The 21,473-nt window shown below is 38.9% G+C and overlaps 1 long non-coding RNA gene and 1 pseudogene across 1 annotated transcript; both read right to left on the reverse strand.

Annotated features, from left to right (window-relative positions):
* Positions 1–343: 343 nt before the first annotated feature.
* Positions 344–4,678, reverse strand: LOC148126422 (uncharacterized; annotated as a pseudogene).
* A 14,177-nt stretch (positions 4,679–18,855) lies between these two features.
* On the reverse strand, positions 18,856–21,210 carry LOC148126423 (uncharacterized). Its single transcript, XR_015743251.1, has 2 exons — positions 21,077–21,210; positions 18,856–20,076 (listed from the first exon to the last, which is right to left on the reverse strand). It is a non-coding gene; the product is annotated as an uncharacterized LOC148126423 (long non-coding RNA).
* Between the last annotated feature and the right edge of the window lie 263 nt (positions 21,211–21,473).

Genomic DNA, 21,473 nt, shown 5'->3' on the forward strand with positions numbered 1-21,473 from the left:
CCCATTCAAATCCCACCCCCACTGACAGTTAGAAAGAAAAAGCAGCTGCAACCTCACATCACTCTGAAAAGCAAGAGCCAAAGACAGAGGCCTGATGATGATGAATGAGACTTCATCGAAACGTTGCCTCAGACACTTTGAATCTTACGCGGGAAAACCGAACAACCAAAGATCCATATCTATATCTATATCTATATCTATATCTATATCTATATCTATATCTATATCTATATCTATATCTATAAGACTTACTATCCTGGATCAGGATATCCTTTTTTCTATCCAAAGTAGCATTGGGTAATCTTTTGATGATGAACATTTCCTCAAGCTTAACTGAAACTATATTTTTCTTCAATCTTTCTCTCTCCTTGCCACCTATTTGCTTTCTCCTCTTTCTTTCTTTCTAATTGTCTGTTTGCCTAAGATCTAAACTGAAAAAATACCCCTCTATTATCACTGACTTGTAGTTTTTTACATCTACACTCCAAAATATGTGCTTTTGGTTCTATGGAACTATCATAACTAGACTTATTTTTTTTTAATTAACTGGATATACCAAAATAGATCAAGCTGCTCCAGAAAAAAAAACTTGTAAAACTACATAATCAAAACAATAGATTGTCTGCAGGGTATATTAACCTGCACAATATAATCCTATCATCTTTACAATGTAGATTGTAAAATCAATTGCCCAAGATTGTATTTATTTATACCTATGGGGTTGTGAAATTCTTTCATAAAGGAGCTTTAAATACATGATGCCTACTAGCTATCACTCAAGAATAGAAGCTGGAAAGAAACAGCAGTTCCAATGCATTTATAGGTGAGGAGGGCGTTTGGGGTGGGGGTGGGGAAACTGAGTAGTTTGCATCTGGAAAAACTGGTACCATTTTAAAATCTCACACTCTTGTTTACTTTCTTACCTTTGTTATCATTAATGTATTTAAATAAATATACAAATTAATATTAATTTCTGGAAGCTTTGCCTAGTAGGAACTTGTTGTAATGACAAAGCAGTCGAGTTGTTTGATCATGAACAACTGAATCATGATGATCTTTATTGGAGTCTAGTCTTGCATTTATACACATTTTTAGTTATCCTCCATCATTGGTTAACTTTGGTTACTCCTTAACTTTGGTTACTGTTTAGCACAGTAATTAATACAATTAATTATCTCTAGTTAAAGTCTAACATATGTTTACTTTCTCTCTCTAAGCCTCCTTTAGATGAGTGACTTTGTTTACCTGAGTTGTATTTGCTTGAAAACATTCTTTATCTGAGGTTTGCTATCCGAGATTGGAACATTCCTGCAATTACAACTCTACGCATCCTCGTTTTTTATTTTAAATGGAGGATTCAAAGATTTATGAATGTATCACAATTGTAGAGGATTAAGAGAGGGGGAAGCAGGATGAAACAATGCGAATCAATTTGGAATATATTGAATAAAACAACAGGTTGCAATTAGTACAATAATAATAATTATAGCATAAAAGAAAAACTGTCTGAGCCAAGACCAATCAGGGAGCCAATTGGTTAGCCACTCAAAAGGTGAGTAATGAGCATGGATATTATTTTGAATGTATGATTGTAAATTGGCAAGCTCATCCTCAATAGTTTTATTCAAATAATCAAAATGCACAGCACATCCACGGTGTCCAACAGAACCCTCCCTGGCGGGCTAAAAGATAGGCTATGGCAAAACGCTGCAGTAAGACATCTTGATTTAAGTCTTCTATTTCATGCTGCAAATCACAAATAATAGCAGCGGTAGCATTGATGGATTTTTCAAGTCAGCAGGTGAGACCAAGAATAGATCGTCTGTTTTCTTGAACAATTATGCCAGGATAAGAGCCTAGAGTAAGGACTCCTGTAACGGCCCCTGCCAATGCACGGCCAAATGTAGAACCAGAAGACAATTGTGTGTCAATAATGACTTCATCATTACATGTAGGCCCCAGAGAGGAACGCCGCTGTCAAGTTGATGGGAGCATACCTATTTGAACAGGTAGAGTAAAATAACCTATAGTTGCACATTGATAATTCTGAGGATGAACATTAGTGGCATATTTATCAAAAAAGAACCACATATTAGGATCCTTAAGCTACCAACCAGCACATATCGATCCTGTATTACATTGATCAGAGGCATTAAAAATAGAAAAATTGTCAGGATACATATCAGGAGCTATACTAATTCCATGCAAAGAAGAATTAAAGGTACCTAACAACCAATAGTAGTCAGAACAATAACTATAATTCCCTAGCTTTTTAAATATGTGCTGAGCAGCATCATAATCAGACCAATTATGAAGCCAAGTGTGTTTAGCGTGACAACAGAAACACAGACCCCTTGTAAATTGACTAACTTTCAAGTAACGCTAACAGACAGACTTCAATTGCATAGGGGATGTAGAAAATAGCCAGGAATGTGAAATAGATTGTAGTTGTGAGACAATAAATGTAGAAGACATGATCAAGTTAGGGGTAAAAGAAATTTGACCAAATGGCACTGGGGGCTCATAGTATAAAGTAATATTTGTGCCATGAATCATAAACATGTATTGGGCATGACGAACCCACAAATTAGGGTTAAGATGAACCACAGAAGTGTCATTTTGAGCAGAAACACCATTAACAATAAACAAGAAAATACAAAGTAAAATGGTAACAGAGTTAGCAGTAATAATAGCAAAAACAGCAGCAACAAGATTTTCAGGAGTCTGAGGTAATGAGGCCTCTTGCAGTTGTTGTTGAGCTTGATATGTAGTAGATTTAACCTGGCCCCAAGTGATGGGTTGCAGATGCGTCGACCTTGGAAGACGGACTTCCGTGTTCAGATGAAGATTGAAATCTGAAATCGGGTTGTGAAGGTCCTGATGCCATGCCATGATACAGACGAAAACAGCACTCTGGAACCCACACTGCTTGTCGAGTAGAAGGATCTTCCACAGCGGCATAACCACGACCCCAGGTGGTGAGTGGTGTAGGGCCTTTCCAGGTTGGATCTGGAGCTTGGTGATACTTTACCAAAGGCCTTGCTAAAGATTCAGTAGTTTGAAAATGCAAATTAACAGGTGAGTCTGCAAGAGAATCTAAAAAGGTTAAATAATTCCAAGTATATAATGCTACAGTAATGAGATTTTGAATCTTTCGCAGATAGTAAGGGCCAGACTCAGTTTGTAATTGTTTCTAAAGCAATGCCTTAAAAGTAAGATGAGCTCGCTCAAGTATAGCTTAACCCTGAGAGTTGTAAGGAATTCCGTGCACTAAAGTAATATTCCATTTCTGACAAAAGGTTTGAAATTCCTTACTAATATAAGCGGGGCCATTGTCAGTTTTAAACTGAGAAGGCCGACCCATTATAGCAAAAGAAGATAGGCAATGAGAAATAACATCTGAAGTATGTTCATGTTTTGAAGCAGTAACCAAAGGAAGTGTGAATGAGTGTCAATAGACGTATGAAGATAACAGTATGGCTTAAAGGTTGAAAATTGAGTTACATCCATTTGCCAAATTTGATTAGCTTGGGTTCCTCGTGGGTTGACACCCACTGGAAAGGGAACTGCCAGTTGCTGACAAGCTGGACAAGCATGGACAATATCCCGGGCTTGAGATAATGAAATTTTAAATTGCTTTGCAAGCGATTTGGCATTTTGATGAAAATAAGAATGACTGGCAACAGGATCAGCAAACAAAGATGCAACATCCTTTAAGAATTCATCCGCCTTCCAATTTCCTTCAGTCAAGGCATTAGTAAAGGGAGTATGACTTCGAATGTGTTCTACATACAAAGAATACAAGCGAGTTTCCAAATTATTCTTTAAAGATAAAAACAAGGATAACAAATTTTTATCCAAAGAGAGAGCACAATAAGAAAAGGGAAGGGATTGCATAGCTAAATACACATATTGAGTATCAACGATCAAGTTAATAGGTTGGTCATTGAACAATCGTAAAGCCAAAATCACAGCAGCCAGCTCAGTACGTTGAGCTGAAGTCTGCGTGGCAGTAAATTTAGAATACCATTGTTGTTGAATCTGCCAGACAACCACACCCCTTGTAGGTGACCCATCAGTAAAGACTATAAGAGCTTTAGAAATAGGATTTCGCACAAAAATGGAAGAAAAGGCCGGATTTAAAGTAGTAGTAACCACTATTCTAGGATCCTTGGGTAAAGAATACAAGTTTCCCACATATTGAGAAAAGGCTATCTGATATGATTCTGAAATCATCGTCAAATGCTCATGTTCAACTTTTGTACGAGTAAAAGCTATGCTAATGAGATCCTGTCATGTAAGATGTAAGGCTCGTTTACGACCTTTAATAATCAAATCCTCTAATGCTGATTGATAAGGATAAATGTTTCTAGGTGGAGTAGCTGACAAATTAATCCATTCATGAATGTTGACCGCTTGTGGGGACGCATTAGAATAAAGACATCCTGTGGGTAAGGGTGTAGTGGGAAGAATAGCTAAACAAAGTCCTATTGTTAAGAATGTTATCCTGTCCACATATCAATGCTTAAACTTATTCAATATTTCTTGAAGGCATGTTCTTTGAAGATCAGTTAATACAACTAGGTCTCCTGGTGATTGTGCTCCGTTCAAAGACTGAAATAAGGGCAACATATCACCAGTTGTAATGTAGAAGAATGGGCGTGCCCAATTAATAATGCCAAGTAATTTTGCCATTGTACTAATGTATATGTACTTGTAATTCAGGAAAAATTAAAATGGAGGAATTGTGCAACATTCTATGTCCTAAATAGGTATAAGGTTCTACCTTTTGAATTTTGTCTGAGGCTATATACAATCCCTGTTGTGCCACAATATCCGTTAACTCTTTTAATAACTTAGATTCATCAAAATCCGGGGCTGCTATCAATATATCATCCATATAATGATAGACTAAATAGGAAGGAAATTTATTCTGAAAGGGTTGAAGGGCATTATCCATGAAATATTGACAAAGTGTAGGGGAATTAAGCATTCCCTGAGGTAACACTCGCCAATGATATTGTGCCCCTTTTGTGGGCATGCTATTATTAAAAACTGGGACAGTAAATGCAAATTTTTCTTTGTCTTGAGGCTGCAAAGGTATAGTAAAAAATCAGTCTTTAAGATCAACTACCAATAATTTATAAAAATTAGGAATTAAGTTAGGATTTGGTAGACCACATTGTAAAGGACCCATGGGTTGGATACATTTATTAATTTCTTTTAAATCCTGCAGGAGGCGCCATTTCCCATTTTTCTTTTTTATAACAAAAACAGGAGTATTCCAAGGACTAGTAGAAGGTTCTATATGACCAGCAGCCAATTGTTCTTGAACCAATTGTTGTAAAGCAGCGAGTTTTTCCCTTGATAATGGCCATTGTTCCACCCAAACCGGCGTAGAACAGAGCTATTTAAGAGGAAGAGCCATCATCAAGAATCAAATGGGCATTAAGAAGAGAAAGGATATCATGGCCCCAAATATTAGTATGAATATCTAGAATGTATGGTTGTAGGAAAAAGGACTTACCAGCAGATGTTGTAACATTAATTTCTTGAACACTCTGCCAAGCAGCTGTAGAACCTCCTATTCCCCACAATGAAGAAACTGTCGTTTTTGGCCACTGTACTGGCCACTGTAAAGAGGAGATGACAGTAACATCGGCTCCAGTATCCAATAACCCTTGAAATAGTTGTTTATTAAGGAAGAGCATTAACAAAGGACGAGAGGAGTTCAGCTGATGAAGTAAGCCTACAGATAAAGAAGTTGATCCAAATCCTGCATCCCCATGATTACCTATACCAGGAGATGGATTTTCATATGGAAGAAGAAGCAATTTACAAGGAAGAACTTGAGGAAGATTCACCCAAATCTGAATCATGAGGATACCAGTGTAATCTGAATCTATTACCCCAGGCACAACAAAACAGCCCTTTTTGCGTGCAGAAGAATGAGGCAAAATTAAGCCAACTAATTCCGAAGGAAGAGAACCTTTAAATTTAGATGGAACTATTTTAACTTCCATGGGAAATTTAAACTCAATTTCCTCTTGAGTGATTAAATCGATCCCAGGGCTACCAGCTGTAGTTAGGGGGGAGTGAAAGAGACTGCTGGAGGAGTCAAGTAATATTTGCTTCCAATCTTCAGGGATCATTGTATAACCATGTTTTATTCCTTCTACAAGACCTCTTGTAAAATTACCACTAATCCATAGTCTGTAACTGCCTTTTTAAACTCTCTTAAGATCTGATAAGGCAGACCCTCCCATTCTGCTACTTGCAGTCCAAGCTGTGGCCCCTGACCAGGATGATATTGTACTGGACAAACAGACAGTAATTCTGCAAGTTCTGTTCCTGAGACAGAGGCATCCCTTTTACAAGTCTCTACCATGTTCTGAAAAGAAGACTGAACAATAGAGTCAGGAGGCTTTTGCCCTGTATCTGCAGGAGCTGAGGGAATTGAAGACATATATTCAGGTGAAGAAGGGAGACAAATGACAGCATTAGTATAACGTGAAGGTGGAGGTGTTAAAAGTGAAAGTTCATTGTGACCAAATTTTTCAATTGCATGCCTACATAAATGCCACACCTGCAAAACTTCTATTTTTGCTTGAGGTTCAGTATGCAGTGTTTCCCCAATACATTCCCAATCAGTTAATTTTAAAGACCCCTTTTCTGGGTACCATAGGCACTGAGCTGAAATCTCCTGGACCAGCCTTAAGAGATTTCTCTGTGGTACCTCAGTATTATTTTTCTTCAACAAATAGCCTAATTCATCTACATGTTTCCTTTGTTCCTCAGAAAGCGAAGATCCCATACTTACAGAAACCAAAAGGTTGAAGAAACCACAAAGGGTTGATGGTGCACCAAATCCTTGCCAGACAAAGTAAGAGGGTCCCTGTTCATGCGCCACTTGTTGTAATGACGAGGCAGTCGAGTTGTTTGATCATGAACAACTGAATCATGATGATCTTTATTGGAGTCTAGTCTTGCATTTATACACATTTTTAGTTATCCTCCATCATTGGTTAACTTTGGTTACTGCTTAACTTTCATTACTGTTTAGCACAGTAATTAATACAATTAATTATCTCTAGTTAAAGTCTAATATATGTTTACTTCCTCTCTCTAATTCTCCTTTAGATGAGTGACTTTGTTTACCTGAGTTGTATTTGCTTGGAAACATTCTTTATCTGAGGCTTGCCATCTGAGATTGGAACATTCCTGCAATTACAACTCTACAGGAACTAATTAAATGTAACTACAGACAGCCCCTGTAGGGCTATCTGTCAAAAAAAAACACCAATGCTTGTCTTGTGGTAAAAAGAAAAAGGGAGAACAATCAATGAGAAAGGAATGCTAGGATTAAACCATAATGCATGTGTGGACTTGTACCTACACCATGTGATTTTTTAAAAAATAACACTAATCCAAACCAAACCATATTATAGTGTGTGGTGATGTGCTGGCTGTACCAGTGGAAAGTTGCTATTGTTCCCATGATTTGAGGTCTGGATTAGGTGCCTGAATCTTCTTCTCAGCTCCTCAGTAAAATTTCTTCTATGGCCGTGGCCATTACAAAATAAAGCCATATTTAAAAACACTGTAAATTACAAATGTCTTCCTGGAACAAAGAAGTGCTCAGCTGAAACAGTATTTCCTACATGAGTATGCAGCATTTCCCCCTTCTCTGTCTATGTCCCTCTTTCTTGTTTCTGAATGTTGATTGACCCAATTTAGGATGATCAATCATTAAGATAGGAAAAACTAAAGCAAAAGTGTAAAACAGTTTGCTTTATTTTTGCTAGCAGTCCCTTAAATAATCTCCCAGCAATAGATCTGACTTAAGGGTTCAGAAAACAATTTCTCACTTATCTATAATGGAAAGAGATATTGACAAAGGAGCTCCTCTTTCAAGTTGACATAGATCTTTTAGAAGGTATCAGCTACCAAAACAGTCTCCGAAAGATCAAACATGCCTGGTCTGAATTTGAGCTTAATCTCATTTAGGCTTTGTTTACTGAAGGACTGAGGGTAAATGATACCCTGCCTTTCCATATTGGTCTCTTGAATTGGTATGACTTATTAATCTTGGAATACTGAAAACAATACTGATGTAGGAGAAGAAAAACAAACCCAGATTTCCCATTCAGGGATAGCTGGGTTGCTCTCTTGAAGGCAAAAAGAAAATGAAAACGTTTTGTTACTTTCAAGATTAATGCATTTATAGTGCCAGAAGCTTTCATAGATTGAGTAGGGATACAAGACGGCCTTCAATTGCCAGCATTCATAATCACATATGGGTATAGAAAGATAGAAACAGATCTAATTGACAATGAAATGCAAAACAGGTCAACTTTTGGCAATTCCAGGTTACCAACTTGAAATAGATATGTGATAGATAATTTTTAAAAAACTTTTATTCTTAACCTCCCTTTATTTTCTCTGTACCTGTGTGTAAAAATATATGATACTAATTATATTAATATTATATTATAAAGATATAATATATAATGTCATGAAACACAATACAATACAATAATATAAACCACATACTGTACCTACAGACATTTACATATTTTTTCATGGGTGGTGATGACATTGATTTCTCTAAAATGCCTCCTTTCGGCCCTGACAAAAATAATCTTTATAATATGGAGAGCACTGAGTCTGTTCTAGGGCTTGCTCGTAAGTCCGTATAATGGCAAGTGACTCTGAGCAACCTATGATTCCCATATTCAGACTTCAGATTAAAAACCATTAAAATAACAAATAACACATAAACAATTATGATCCTGACAAGCCATGGGTGGGGGAAGAAAAAATAAGTGACTAATCAGATATATTCCAATCAATGAGTTCCAAATTAAAACCTTCTGGCTTCTTTTAGTTCCTTTGTCCTAATGCAAAACCATGTTTTAATGAACTCACTAAAAGCCAGGAGAGAAAGGACTGTTCGTATCTCTGGGGGCAATCTTTGCTCAAGTATGGACTACAGGAAGTCTTTGTGATATAAAGGGCTGAGTGAAGAATGAAAAACTGATTTAGACAGCAAAGTGTTCTAGTAACATGAAGGATAAATGACTATTTCTTATATGGTGGTTCAGAACTTCTACTTTCCTTTATAACAAATAGATACAAGAAACAGGTTTGTTCTTCCAAGGGCAGGATGTACAGGATTGTCATATATTAAAGGACTGACACAATTGTTTTCCAGTTCAGATTGCAGGCATGAATGAAACACATATGCATGCAGAGGAAGTTAGTAGTGTTAGATCTGGGCAGGAAGAATTCAAGTCTTGGCTAGAAAATCAGACACACTGTAAAAGTCACAGTAGATGAAGAGAGCAGTAGACATAGCAGGTAAAAGAGAAGTAGGAATCTTTTAATATAAAGTAGCAAACAGGATCAGGGACTGAATCTAATAAGTTATGGAAGTTGATTCTCATGTCTGCAAAAGTAACAGAAAGTGCCTTTGTCTGGGATTGATCTGGCTGTATCTTTACTAGAAAATTTGGGAATGGCAAAAAAGACACATATATTTTGAAATTACAAATATGCCCTCTTGGAAACATCTTTTCCCCACTTGCTTTATTGATGTTTGCCTATCAGTAAGCTAGGATTGTTCTTGAGATACTCATTTTAAAGCAGTATTTTCCTTCTTTTCCCAATATTTTCCAAGGGCATCCATTATCTGAGAATGAATTCAACTGAAACTTGAAACATGAGAAGCAGAAAAAAGCAGGGATTGGTAAAGGTGTTTGCATATTTTGTGTTAGTTTTCTGCCAGCTCAAGGATGGGTACATAAAACTTCAGTTCAGCAGTTGGAAAAGACACTGAGTTGCATCACAACTAGGTTATTGCACCTTGTTCTGTGGAAAGATGTTGATTAGTAGGAGGCTATGCTTGGTTCAAAATACTATACACATAGTCCTCATAATGATTGTTTGGAGTGATGATGAACTTCAAAGAAAGATACTCAAAGTTATAACACACACACACCTGGTCATGGGGTGGCATTTTGGGTGCTTGACAGCCAACTTCCATTTATGAGCAGTTGCATCATCCTATGGTCATTGGCCACAATTTGTGGTGTGGCTTTTTTTGGCCATTTTCCAACCTGCCTATTGGATATGTTGGATTTGCTTAATGACCATGTAGTACGTGTAAATATATGAGTCCTTTAATGTTTAACAACCATTGTAAAAATGATCATAAAATGAAATCAGATCATGTAGTGACTCTGGGCTCAATTGTGATTATAGGTCAAGGACTATCTGTAGGTCTTTTCTTAACCTGAGTGGCATACCGGAAACAAATTATGTCCGTACTAAAACAATTACATTGACATCCAGTTTATTTTGGTATAGAAATGGATGCAGCAGTGTTAACCTATAATGCCCTCAATGGTTTAGGACCAAGATAATGAAGACTCATCTTTTCTCATATACATCTGCCTTTGAACGCAGTCAAGTATGGGAGTCCTTTTCTAGGTTGCAGCAACCTTTAAGATACATGTGGCGATGATCAGGGGAGGCATTTTCAATAACCATATGTAGGAGTGGGCTTCAAAAATTTTAGCAAAGGGTTCTCTGCCCGGTTGTTGGGTGAATGTGGCCGTGGTGGGTGTGGCCTAGTTGGCCTCCAGCACCATAGTGTGTGTGTGGGGGTGTTTGCCCTCCCTGGGCTCTGGAAGCTTTTCTCGAGCCTCCGGGACAGCAAAAATGGCTTTCCCGGGCTCCCGAGGCTCTCTGGAAGATGGAAACGGGCCCATTTCCGGCCTTCCCGAACTTCCGGGAGGCCCATTTTTCACCCTCCCCAAGCCTTCACACACACCCTGCACTTACCTGCATCCAAAACGGCCCATGTCGGAAATCCTGGGAGGGGTGGGGCAGAGCGAGTGGGGCCAGCCAGAAGTGGGATTTGGGGCTTGTCCAAACTGCACAGAATCTTAGCTAGGGGCTATCCAGAACCCCTGTGAACCCACAGCAGTCCACCCCTGACCATATATATATCCTGAAATTGCCTTCAGAGAAAGACAGATCTCACTTCTTCACTAACAATGTTTCAGAAATTGGTGTAAGCCTTCAGTTTCAGAAACACCTCAGACATGAGCCTTACTTTTACATTTTTTGTAAACTGCTCTTTGAACATTTTAGTCTTTTAAAATAATTGTTGGGGTGTTTCTGTGCTGTTTAGTGATTTTTATATTTATGTATTTTACTGATATGGCAAGTTGCTTAGATATGAAAGATAAAAATAATTCAGAAAATGCAATATCATAAAACTAGCCGAAATTTTATGTAGAGAAGCATGATCAATAGTCTTATCCATTCCAATCACTCTTGAGAAGTTGGCTGAGCCAATAAAAAGTTTTATTCTGATTTTTAGCCAGATTTCTGTGGGGGGTGGAAACTTTATAACTGATGCAAACAAGAGAGAAGGCAGGAAGTGCTCATTTTCATGGGGAACAATAAAGTCATCATTGGCAGCAATGCAGAAAAATGAGCAGAGGCTAAATAAAATGCCTTTCTTTGTGAGAGGCTAAATGTTGACTAACGTCAGCAGGAGTTATAAGCTCTTTGAATTGTGCCATTTCTTTTTTGTGTATCTGTCACTTTTGTAATGTCTGGAAAGTTGGTGAGATTCTTTCCATGCCTAATGTACCCTCTGGGCCATACAAAACCCCTCTGGGTGCACTCATTTAAATTAAAAAAGAGACAATATTACAATAAAAGTCAGTAATTTTGGTGCTTACAATGTAGCAAAAATAACCACTGCAATCAAGTTGTAATCTTCATCCAAAGAGAGTGATTCACACATGATCCAAAGTGTTTCCTTACCAACTACACTTCTAAAAATGTTGCAATGTTCTGGTGGAAATCAACTTGACTGTAATTTTATAAATGCCAAATCTTGGTGAACTTGGTGAAGAACCAATGTAGTCTGGGCCTCAAGATCAATACAGATAATTGTGATTTTTTTAAAAAAGAATCATATTGTCTCTCATTTGAGTACTTATTGTAATGTTATCCTTGTGTATCAGCTTTATTTATATTTTTATATATTTGGTGACTACAAAAGCTGGAAGTGGCTTAGTCTTTAAAGTTCAATAGGACAACTGAACAGCTCAAACAGGCCTGTGGGAGCTTCTTTTTATAGAAACCAGAAAACTGTAGTAGAGTGAATTTTATATATAGACGAGTGAATTTTGATATGTTGCAATGGGAAGGCTATAGCCTTGCTCCACTTCCTCTTTATCTCTTGCCAAGACCAAGGACTTAACTTTTAATATGGAGATGGTTGTGGTGTGAAATATCTTGGGTTATTTTCCTACAAATCCTGTATTAACTCCTGAAAAATTAAGCTACTTTTGTTCAAGTGAATAAAATACACAGCTTTGCTCTCCTCTTAATTAGGTTAGGCTAAGTTGGAAAAAATGATGATCCAAATTCCCATGAACTTCCACAAATGAAAATGGACCTGAACCTGATACTTCTTGGTTGTAGTGTGACACTTAACAGCTGTACAATACTTCTTATTTATTATCATGGCATGAAAATCTGATGATTTCCTGCTGGATTCAAACCAAAAGTATATTTTGTCCAGCATACCAGCCTCTCAAGGAAAGCATGATCACATTAATTTTTCCTGCTTATGTTTTATATTCACTGGGACTGAGACCTATATTGCTTCTAAAGTTATTAGAGTTTTAAAATGTATATATAATAAGGAACAATAATAGTGGGAGGTATCATTTCTAGGGAACTCAGATAACTGTACCATAGAATTTGGTGTACATACATACAAACCCCAACCAACCAACCAATATGTGCCAATATGGTATAGAGCTAAGATGCTAGACAGGTAGATGGTTTGGCCCAATCACTCTGTCCTAGGCAAGAAGTTGAAGAACACATCTCTATCAAACTGTGCTGGACCAAACATAGTAGATTGGTCATAACCTTCAATGAAGATACTTTTAACCTGTAGTAGATAGAGTCTGAATTATTATTATATTAAATAATTTCCACAAACATATCATAATCTAAAGATTAAGAAATATTTAAAAATGCAAATCTTTCACATACCTTTTATAGTTATCTCCTCACTAAATTTGTCACATCTTTCTTTAAAGCTGTCTAAATAGACAGTTCAAAGTGGCAAAACATTGAGAAACATTGTAGAGGAATTGTGAATGCTTCTTTGTCACAACAATGGCAACCAATGAGGAAGAGCTTGTGGGTTATTGAGTAGCTACTTCTAATCCTGTTGCCCTGATAGAGTCATCATGAACCCCTGTGCTGCTTATGGGAAGTGCTTGAATGATGGATCAGCTCCTAGAACACTTTCCTAGTTTGTGGTAGAATGTAGAACAGATCCTTGGAATTGGGAAAGAAGGAACAATCATTAATGGAGGCATTTCCTGTCTTTGACCTGACCTACCTTGAGGGACTGACCCAATTACACAGATTTGGGATCATGCTGTACTTTTTATATCACAAGTGCAGTGGAACTGAACTGGAGTGTTCCTGCCGGTTGCTTAGACTATGTCAGCCTCAATTTCTCCCTTTACCCTTGGTTAGAATATCTCTCTGTGATGAGTGTGGTCCAATGTGGCAAATAAGTATTCATTCTAAGCAACAGATAACAAGATTGAGCAGCACTCTGCTCAAATAGCTGCCTTGGGTGGCTTTGAAATGTTTTGATTGCACAGCCAGCTCTCATAGTAATTCCAACAAATACTATAGAGAAGTCAAGTGGTCTAAAGTCTCTTTATGAGTTATTCTTCTCTTTCTCTTCAGCAAAAATTTGGCTGTTGACTTCCAATCATTCCTTATTCAGTTAGCAATCAAGCACAATTACATTTATTGATAAGAACATTATACACTGCTCAAAAAAATAAAGGGAACACTTAAACAACACAATCTAACTCCAAGTCAATCACACTTCTGTGAAATCAAACTGTCCTCTTAGGTAGCAACACTGATTGACAATCAATTTCACATGCTGTTGTGCAAAGGAATAGATAACAGGTGGAAAGCATAGGCAGTTAGCAAGACATCCCCAATAAAGGAGTGGTTCTGCAGGTGGTGACCACAGACCACGTCCCTTTAGAATGCTGGTGGTGCTTTCACTCTAGTGGTAGCATGAGACGGAGTCTACAACCCACACAAGTGGCTCAGATAGTGCAGCTCATCCAAGATGGCACATCAATGCGAGCTGTGGCAAGAAGGTTTGCCGTGTCTGTCAGCGTAGTGTCCAGAGCATGGAGGTGCTACCAGGAGACAGGCCAGTACATCAGGAGACACGGAAGAGGCCGTAGGAGGGCAACAACCCAGCATCAGGACCACTACCTCTGCCTTTGTGCAAGGAGGGACAGGAGGAGTACTGCCAGAGCCCTGCAAAATGACCTCCAGCGGGCCACAAATGTGCATGTGGCTGCTCAAACGGTCAGGAACAGACTCCATGAGGGTGGTATGAGGGCCCAACGTCCACAGGTGGGGGTTGTGCTTACAGCTTACAGCTTACAGAGAACACCAAGATTGACAAATTTGCCACTGGCGCCCGGTACTCTTCACAGATGAAAGCAGGTTCACACTGAGCACATGTGACAGACGTGACAGGGTCTGGAGACACCATGGAGAACATTCTGCTGCCTTCAACATCCTCCAGCATGACCAGTTGGGCAGTGGTCAGTAATGGTGTGGGGTGGCATTTCTTTAGGGGGCCGCACAGCCCTCCATGTGCTCGCCAGAGGTAGCCTGACTGCCATTAGGTACTGAGATGAGATCCTCAGACCCCTTGTGAGACCATATGCTGGTGCAGTTGGCCCTGGGTTCCTCCTAATGCAAGACAATGCTAGACCTCATGTGGCTGGAGTGTGTCAGCAGTTCCTGCAAGACGAAGGCATTGATGCTATCGACTGGCCCACTCGTTCCCCAAACCTGAATCCAATTGAGCACATCTGGGACATCATGTCTCACTCCATCCACCAATGCCACGTTGTACCACAGACTGTCCAGGAGTTGGGGGATGCTTTAGTCCAGGTGTGGGAGGAGATCCCTCAGGAGACCATCCGCCACCTTATCAGGAGCATGCCCAGGCGTTGTAGGGAGATCATACAGACATGTGGAGGCCACACACACTACTGAGCCTCATTTTGACTTGTTTTAAGGACAAGCTGGATCAGCCTGTAGTGTTTTTTTCCACTTTAATTTTGAGTGTAACTCCAAATCCAGACCTCCCTGGGTTGCTCAATTTGATTTCCATTGATAATTTTTGTGTGATTTTGTTGTCAGCACATTCAAATATGTAATGAACAAAGTATTTAATAAGAATATTTTATTCATTCAGATCTAGGATGTCTTATTTTTGTGTTCCCTTTATTTTTTTGACCAATGTATTTAAGGTTTGTTTCCTAGTCACAGCCATAAAATCTCAAACATTTCTCCTTGTAAAGTAGCACATTTGTGTTGCTTGTCTACATCTAACACACATGAGATTCCACTTGCTGTACTGCATGATCTCCCCCCGCCCCAAATAGAACACTCTGAAAACTTTTAAAGTTATATTTCTATGAAATAGGAGCTATGACATTTGTGCATTAGGGCAGGGGTCTCTAACTCTTGAGCTGTGGACTGGTACCAGTCAGTGGCCCATTAGGAACTAGCCTGTGCAAGCAAGTAAAGCTTCATCTGCGCATGCATAGGATCTAGGTAGCGAAACCATCTCCCCCCTTCCCAGTCGATGGAGAAATTATTTTCCATGGAACTGGTCCCTGGTGCCCCCCCAAAATATGCATATATTTTAAACAAGTGTACTTTTAAATCCTATGCATATTAAAGCTAGTATCAGTAACAAAATGGCTTGGTATATGCCTGCACTTTAATTGGGAGCAGAAACGTACCAGCATTTTTGGTACTGGTAGTCCTTGACTTATGACTGTAATAGAGCTTGCCCAAAATAAGTCATGATGGTTATAAAATGTTCATTAAGTGAACACCATGATCATTAATCAAACCAATGTTTGGTGTGAAAATAGTTTTGTTGAAAACAGGAAGTGCTGGGTTTTGACAAAACCATCATAAAACACGGTCACATACTGCAGAATGCTGCAAACAACCATATATGCAGCTATGTTACTAAATGCCCGAATTTGAATATAGCAAGCACTTAGACTTATATACTACTTCACAGCCTTCTCTAATTGGTTTTATAGAGTTAGCGTGTTGCCCAGGGGTGGGTTTCTACCGGTTCTGTCCACCTCTGTAGAACCAGTAGCTCTGAAGAGCAGCAGACATAGAACCGGTTCTATGTCTGCTGATGTTTTTGCCCACCCGCCCACTCAGGCTCTTACCTGATCTTTATTTCCTGATTTTTCAACTTCAGCTGCCGAACAAGGCACAGCTGCAGTTAAAAAAGCAGGAAAAAAGGGCTTTCTGAAAGGCTGCTTCTCTGCACCAGCATGCTGATGACGATTTACAGATGTGCGCCAGCAATGTGCAGGGAAACACACCGTAAATCACCAAACCTCATAAATGACCGAACTGGTATTAACCCTGCCAGATCCCACCCCTGATATTGTCCCCAACAATCTGGATCCTCATTTTACCCACCTCGGAAGGATGGAAGGCTGAGGTCAACCTCAAGCCTGGTGAGATTTGAACTGCCAAATTGCAGGCAGCCAGCAGAAGTAGCCTGCATTACTGCATTCTAACTCTGCATGACCACACCACTGCGGCTCTATGTGACTGCAGGGTGTGTGTGACTGTCAGAACTTTGAACACATGTTGTTAGTAGCCCCAAGGTAGGTTCATCTTGAACAGTCACCAAGTGAATAGTTACAGGTCAAGGGCTATCTGTACTCATATTACAAAAATACTAGGAGAACCCACCTTTTAATGACCCAACTGTGCCTGGATCATGGTTTTTGCTGAAGGAGCTCCAAATGAGAAGCAATTTCCAAAACCCTTATGGCATATGGTAGATAGAGAGGGGTGGAGTGGGGGAGATCAGTCTGTGCAGAAATATGCACACACATGCATCATAGAATCAGTCGGATCAGTGATCCTTATTGATCCTCTGATCATTCATTCAATCTTTTCAAAAACAACCAGAGATGGTATTCAGCAGGTTCTGACCAGTTCTGGAGAAATGATAGCGGACATTTTGAGAGAACCAGCAAATACCACCTCTGACTGGCCTTGCCCTCATCTATTCTTTGCCTCTTGAGTCCCAGCTGATTGACTGGGTCTTCTTTTGTTGCCCTGCCCAGGAGAATGGAGCTGGAAAGCAGGTTAGTGAGGTGGGGAGGAAATGGGGATTTCTCCTTTCCCAGGAGTGAGGAGGGAATGGAGATTTTGCAGCATCCTTCCCCTGCCACGCCCACCAAACCACGCCCACAGAACCAGTAGTAAAACAAAATTGAATCCCTCCACCGAAAACAACCTATCTGTACAGTAGCACTAAAAATGTATTATTAAAACAAAAGACCCAGTGGGCCAGCACTAGAACCCTAGTGTTGTTGCACTGCTACATCAGTAGAGGGGGCTTCCAAACGAATAGTAGCTGCCAGTGCCAGAATTAGCCATGCAAAATCAACATCCTTGTGTTGTCTTAAAAATATATGATATGCTTGGGGTGAACTGTAATAGGCATCACAAAAGATTTCCTACATTTATCTTGGAGTTTTTATTTAAAGAACAAAGGACCGCAGTATTTATTTACCCATTTTGTACCTTTATGGCTCTGCTTATGCAAAACTCTTGATTTCCTGACCATGGAAAAGCTTCAATGAATTAAATAGAGTATTCAAATGAAGTGAGATCAGGCCAGGACTTGTATGTGCGGAAGAGGAGAATGCTAAAAAAGACACTTAGAAGTAGGAGTTCTAAATCAAACGTTTTTAAAAGTCAAGCTCAACTGTTGGTGACATTATAGAGGCATCCATGGAGTTTCCTTGACCATAGTGTAGAAATACTTGCTACAACCTTCTAAATCTTTGTTTCAGCTTCCTGGATTAGTTTATTCCTTGGAAATCTCTTTCCTAAGCAGTAATCAGGCTCAAACTGCTTAGCAGCCTAGCTACACTGAGCTGATTAATAACAAATAAACTTGAAAAGTCACATGACAGTGAAATATGGAACCCTGTTGTAACAAGTTTTTTTTTAAAAAAAACCTGAATGGTATCAATTGAATATAATGCAGCTATATAATAAACTCACTCTTGTGAGCTTTCATTCTGATTTCAACTCAAAGAAAGCCTCTTTACACACTATCACAATAGACCTTCTATTTATGTGTGTTTATGAATATTTACTAAGCTGTACCTGAAAGATTTTATCAGTCCTGACAATGTTCACTAGAAAAGACAAAGCTCTTAGAAGTGGCATGCATGAAAGTAGGAAAGAGGAACACAAAGCAAAGCCTTGTGGCTATTTATGCTACTTAAACCTGGCAGCATTTAATTTCAGCCCCAAGGTAATTCCAGGAGCGTAGTGAACTTTAATTAGGGTAATAATATTTTCAGTGAATCTACTGAAGAGCTGTAAGGTATTATCTTCCAATGCTATCACCTGCACCAGCTAAAGCTGACATATATTGGTGGAATTTTCTTACGTTCTCCATCAAACTAAGTGTACCTTTAAATGAACAGACTGCAGTAGCAATACCTGATAATAGTTTGCCCTTGGATTGCAAGGCAGACTTGAATGACTTCTCTAATTATACTTCAATTTGTGAATTAGTCAATTGCTTATCAAATGTGACTCTCTGAAACATTTATCCTAATAAAGTTTGAAAGGCTTACTTTTTTATTTTAGTTATAAATCTCCTTAAGAGAACACAAAAAGGAATTTATTTAATATGCAACTTTATTATATGTGTGTCAGGCAGAAATACTGTATTTAACATAACAGTCTCAAATACAATAACACCATAAATACATCTTCTGTACATACATTTCATTGAAAGAACTGGTTTTTAGAGTTGGATTTTAATTGTTTTGTACAGTAGATTGTGCTCTATAAAGCTGACTTTGCTAGCAAAACTATTTCATCACTTTTCCTCTCAAAGTATCTAATGCATCATCCTGGAATTTACTAAATAATGAATAATAATAACATTGGTCTGCTTGTTTATGAGACTAATCCACTACATTTACATCAGTGCTCCCACAGTTCAACAATAGAATATTAAATGAAAATCATCATGCAAAGACAATTCAGAAATTTAGCTTCCAATTTAGTGTATGTTGCCAAAGTGATCTAAACTTAAGAACTTGATGAAGCCTTCATGGCAACTGTAGTCTAAATATCTTCCAGATCTGCCATATCCTTGTTTTTTAAAGAAGAAAACTTCTTTAAAGAACAAGGATATTAAGCAAGGGGTTGAGTTGACATACAGTAACACATCTGATTCTCATAATCATTATGCCCAGAGACTCCAATGATGAAACATCTGGAGCTTCATTATTTGAATATATGGAAGGCTCATACAGGTAGGTTAAAGTCAATTCATATGTTAGTCAACTCTTATACTCATTGCCTCCTGTGTCAACTTTCCAACTGTGCATTAAGGTCATTATTACATTTCCAAATGGCATAACTGAATTGTGAAAGAACTCAGCTAACTAGGTTAATCAGTAATCTTTGAAGCATTTTCTGGAAATCCCCAAGGAACTTCTTTTCCAGTAGTTTTAGTAGATTCATTTGCATTTTTTTGCTATTGGGATTAATAAACAAATGATACAATCTTACTTTCAGTAAATGTATTTTTTTTTAAAAAAAAAAGTTCCTGTGAAGCAGTTATTTAAACACCTTACATTAGACCTGTAAATACAGATGATACGATTTATTTAATTTGATCAAATAAACACTCAGTTGGTTTCAGTTTGTAGAAGATTCATCAATTGCAATATATTTCCTTCCATATTTGCAGAACCTAAGGGTTTATCTTTATTGTCTGTTACAATAAGGCACAAAGGTAAAGAGAGGCTCATAGTTCCATGTTCTTTTGTTCTAGTGATTTCTCTTTTAATTCCTCATTCCGTTCTTTTAAAAGTTTAGCCATTTCAGCTGAAACAAAATTTTAAAATAACATTTAAAAGAACAATTTAGGGGTCTTAGCTGCCTTTCAAGTATACATGGTTCAAAACAATGTAATCTAGAGTGAATATCAAAAGGTACATGTGAACTTTTTATTAACACAGCATTGTGTTAATATTGCCTTGCAATTAAAAGTATTGAATGACTCTTCCTTATCCATATCTCTGTGTAGTTTGCTCTTAAACTAGAAGCAATTCTTTTACCCTTTTTGCATACAATAATGTATTTTTTAGAAACAAAACAACTGAAATTGTGAGTCTACAAGTACAGTATTATATATGGTTAAACTAGTAATACTCCTGAGCTAACAGAAATATCTAGTTTCTATCAAGAATGTATGTGTTGATGTGTGTGGGTGTATATAAATGCTTAAGAGAGATTTTCTACTGTCATACAGTTTTGATGAGCCACATGGACTCATGCATGAAACATGAATAAGACTTCTCGTGGAGTTAAACAAGAATACAGATAGATTTCTAATACACTGGTGTGAAAAAGTAGAACAGGAAATAATGCTGATAGTTTGTATTACTAATACTTACCTGAAACAGTTCCTAAACTACTTTGCAATGCTGGCAGCCATCCAACGCCTCAACCAACAGGTCTGACTTATCTTTCCATTTTCATTAATGGCTCAACCACACACACACATTCCTTGTTAGCTGCCTGAGTTATTTCCTCAAGCAGTCCAAAGTATCTCCAGGACACTCACCTACATTAAGGGGATGGGACATTGATTTTTTTTTTGTTTCTACACTGTGGGTTAGAATACTGCACAAGTTGCAATGCTCTTCTCAGCAACTGGGATTCATTCCTGCCTCCAAAACAGAGGCGGCACCTGCAGTTTCCTATACAAGGATTCACCCGGGGATGTATGTGTGTGTTTTCATACCCCCCCCCGCCCCACTCGCCACCACGACATGACAAGACACTCCGTCCGATTCAAAGACCGCGGGAAATTTTTACCAACCTCCGCTCTCTCATTGCGACCTCCCAGGCAACTCCAGGGCGCCGTTTCTAGACCACAAATGAGATCCTCCCTGATCCGCGGGAAGCCTCCGGCGCTCTCGTAATCCCTAGAGCTCCCGCGTTTCCCGTCACGTCCCAACCCGAAGCGCAAAAGCCGCCACCGCATCGCGACGACATTGCCCGCAAACCCGCCGGGCCGGCTCTGCTTCGCCCGCGCGCAAGCACGTCGTCTCAAGGTCACTCCCGCGAGTGATTGATTTTTTTTTCCCGCCTCCCGGAGGAAGGAGACTCCAGCGCGTGGGATGGGGAACTGCGCGGTGGGGCTGGCGGCCAGAGCCGGCGCCAAGGCCCTGAAGAGCCGGACTTAAAGCAACAGCTTCCTTGCCGCCAACCGACCT

Source organism: Pseudonaja textilis, chromosome 3 (genome assembly GCF_049901715.1).
Source record: "Pseudonaja textilis isolate UNSWEBS1 chromosome 3, rPseTex1.2, whole genome shotgun sequence".
Taxonomy (NCBI): Eukaryota; Metazoa; Chordata; class Lepidosauria; order Squamata; family Elapidae; genus Pseudonaja; species Pseudonaja textilis.